Source organism: Sinocyclocheilus grahami, unplaced genomic scaffold (genome assembly GCF_001515645.1).
Source record: "Sinocyclocheilus grahami isolate Dianchi unplaced genomic scaffold, SAMN03320097.WGS_v1.1 scaffold2066.1, whole genome shotgun sequence".
In the NCBI taxonomy this organism is placed as follows: domain Eukaryota; kingdom Metazoa; phylum Chordata; class Actinopteri; order Cypriniformes; family Cyprinidae; genus Sinocyclocheilus; species Sinocyclocheilus grahami.
In genome coordinates this window covers 86423-90305 of record NW_015507245.1, presented here as the reverse complement: position 1 = coordinate 90305, position 3883 = coordinate 86423, and the positions used below count along the sequence as shown (strand labels likewise).

At 35.8% G+C, this 3883-nt stretch overlaps 1 protein-coding gene across 1 annotated transcript in view; it reads left to right on the top strand.

Moving 5' to 3' along the window:
• The window catches only part of apbb1 (amyloid beta (A4) precursor protein-binding, family B, member 1 (Fe65)), a 45753-nt gene that overhangs the window by 6778 nt on the left and 35092 nt on the right, over positions 1–3883 (top strand). The window lies entirely within an intron of this gene.

Genomic DNA, 3883 nt, shown 5'->3' with positions numbered 1-3883 from the left:
AAAAAATTAACAGTGAAAGTAACAAAAACTTGTAAAATACATTTTAATGGGCATAATTAAGTGTGAAAATAACCAAAGGATATACAGTCAAACCAAAAATGATTCCGAGACCAGGTATAATTTTTGATATATTTTTTAGTGGGTGCAGGACACTATAGTTCATTTATGTAAGTGAGGACAGCAAAATAAAGTAAACTGTGATAAATTATAACTGATAAAAAATTTGGGACCAAAAATTATTCAGACCCAGTCTGGGAATAAACTGAAGTTGAGGTTTGCATGAAGCTGGGTGACAGCATGCCCAGGAGACCACAGGCTGTCATTGAGGCTAAGGGTTGCCCAACTAAGTATTCATAGTTGTGTAAATACTGTCATACTAACAGCTGTCTGAATAATTTTTGGTTGATTGTAATCCATTACATGCCTTTCTATCAAAGTTATCTAACATTATCAAGCTGAATTTGTTCTGACACAGTTTAACTCTGAGTTCTTGTTATATTTTATTACCATTTTCTAAAGTATAGCAAATAAACTGTGATAATGTGAGAAATGTTGAAGGTGTCTGAATACATTTTGGTTTGACTATCTATTTGATAAATTAAGTTAACCAACTAACATTATACATACTCTTTTGGTTTCTGTACCCAATGTTTAAAAAATGTACAAATGCAATAAAAATATTGGTATCGGTACTCTGTATCGGCAAGTACCAAAAATAAAAGTATCGTATCGGGCGAGTACTGGAAAAAGTGGTATCGGTGCATCCCTAGTTATCACTTCAGCTTTTGAAAACCATATTATGTAATTACAATTAAATGAGATAACGGACAGAGATTCTCTCATTCACCATTTAATTAGCTATATGAAAAAGTAACTGAATGACACATCAGTCTGCCTAACATCTCCTTTTGTAAGTCATATAGATAAGAAACTAAATAAAGGTAAGTTATAAGATGTTTTATTTTTGGATAAACTATCTGATTCACAATAGGGCTGGACGATTAATCAAAAAAATTCAGAACCTCTAACTGACGTAATTTTTCCATGTCGGTTATTTAGTTTTTTTAGTCCTGTTAATATTTTCCCTTAAAAACATACTACCACGTGTGTAGTCGGCGCTATACGGATGTGTATGACCGGTGCGCTTGTGTCTTTTGTTTAGAGGTCGACCGATATGAGTTTTTCACTGGCCGATGCCGATATTTAGAAATCAGGGATGCCGATATGTTTGGCCGATTTTCTTTTCTTTTTTTCCCCCTTCATCTCATAAAAGTGAGTTTGAGTTAGGGCTGAACGATTTCAGAAAAAATCTAATTTCGATTTTTTTTTACCAATATTGCGATTTAATCCGCAATTATTTTTTAAAGCTCTTTCTGTTCTGTATTATTCAACAAAGACAAGCTATAAAGTATTGTATAGTATGACCAACACAATATTAGATTAAACAAATGTTCTTTTCTGTAGGCCTGGCCTGTATGTTACGATGAAATTAGGTGATGCATGAATTGATATGAATGACATTTTTATTTAACAACTACAGTCACAGTATATTGACTGATTTGTTGAACTTCCAACCTTGTAAGCATGTAATAATTAGGGCTGCACGATAAATCGCATGTGATATTTAATGCGCATCTTGTCAGAAAGCCGGTTCTGTAATCAGCGGTAAATCTCTATCACCTGTGGGCTTTCACATTGAGCAGCATTAACTACACAGAGCCGTTGTTCACTGACGAGCTGTGCAAAAAATCGAGTGAATATGAACTTGGTTTTGCGCAGCTCGTCAATGAACAATGGCTCTGTGTAGTTAATGCTGCTCAATGTGCTCAATGTGAAAGCACGCAGGTGATGGAGATTTACCGACTTTACTGATAAGATACACGTTAAATATCGCATGCGATTTATCGTGCAGCCCTAGTAATAATTATGACAACATAAAGCACTGACAAATAAGCCTGGTGTAAACATTAATATGAAAGTCAGTAACAAATCACACAAACTAAAGTAGATTGCAGAAATATCAAAACAAATTTGTTCTTTAGGTAATTCAGAGTCACTGTAATAAACATGTGAACTGCACTTTTTAAAGACTGTCTGTTAACTTTAGATAATAATATATACAGTATATATATTTATATTCTTATATACAGTGGGTACGGAAAGTATTCAGACCCCCTTAAATGTTTCACTCTGTTATATTGCAGCCATTTGCTAAAATCATTTAAGTTAATTTTTTTTTCCTCATTAATGTACACACAGCACCCCATATTGACAGAAAAACACAGAATTGTTGACATTTTTGCAGATTTATTAAAAAAGAAAAACTGAAATATCACATGGTCTTAAGTATTCAGACCCTTTGCTGTGACACTCATATATTTAACTCAGGTGCTGTCCATTTCTTCTGATCATCCTTGAGATGGTTCTACACCTTCATTTGAGTCCAGCTGTGTTTGATTATACTGATTGGACTTGATTAGGAAAGCCACACACCTGTAAAGAAGAACCCAAAGATCACTGTGGCTGACTCCAAGATGGTGAGAAATAAGATTCTCTGGTCTGATGAGACCAAGATAGAACTTTTTGGCCTTAATTCTAAGCGGTATGTGTGGAGAAAACCAGGCACTGCTCATCACCTGTCCAATACAGTCCCAACAGTGAAGCATGGTGGTGGCAGCATCATGCTGTGGGCGTGTTTTTCAGCTGCAGGGACAGGACGACTGGTTGCAATCAAGGGAAAGATGAATGCGGCCAAATACAGGGATATCCTGGACGAAAACCTGCTCCAGAGTGCTCAGGACCTCAGACTGGACCGAAGGTTTACCTTCCAACAAGACAATGACCCTAAGCACACAGCTAAAATAACGAAGGAGTAGCTTCACAACAACTCTGTGACTGTTCTTGAATGGCCCAGCCAGAGCCCTGACTTAAACCCAAATGAGCATCTCTGGAGAGACCTAAAAATGGCTGTCCACCAACGTTTACCATCCAACCTGACAGAACTGGAGAGGATCTGCAAGGAGGAATGGCAGAGGATCCCCAAATCCAGGTGTGAAAAACTTGTTGCATCTTTCCCAAAAAGACTCATGGCTGTATTAGATCAAAAGGGTGCTTCTACTAAATACTGAGCAAAGGGTCTGAATACTTAAGACCATGGGATATTTCAGTTTTTCTTTTTTAATAAATCTGCAAAAATGTCAACAATGCTGTGTTTTTCTGTCAATATGGGGTGCTGTGTGTACATTAATGAGGAAAAAAAATGAACTTAAATGATTTTAGCAAATGGCTGCAATATAACAAAGAGTGAAAAATTTAAGGGGGTCTGAATACTTTCCGTACCCACTGTATATTAAAGTCGAAGTCTTCAGTAATGAAATGCACCGTAACACTGTACTGCTTGAGTAATTTCCATTAGGGGTGCTCCGATCAGGATTTTTGAGGCTGATCACCGATACAAATCTTTTAAAGCCTTCTTTTTTTATCATTTATAACTATTTATAGTGATACTCCAATCAGGATTTTTAGACATTTATTCAGGGCCTGAATTTAAATTTCAATTTTGAAAATGTGGTGAATTCCCCTCTTAGGTGTCTCTTGTGAGAGGAGAAGCAGCTTTCACACAGGAGTCCGCTACTGATCCGTGTTTACCACAAACACATTTATACATTAGTTTGATTTCAAATCCAAACATTGTCACTGAAAATGCTTTTTCAGCATTGCAATTATTTTATTACACAGTACAGTAATACAATCTTTCACAGACATGTTTAAACACAATAAATATAAGCAACACATCATTCAATACTTTTTACTTTTGCATTTACTTCTAGATTTATATATTCAGTTGCTCAAGCAAGTGGCAAAACATTTAAACTACTTTTCT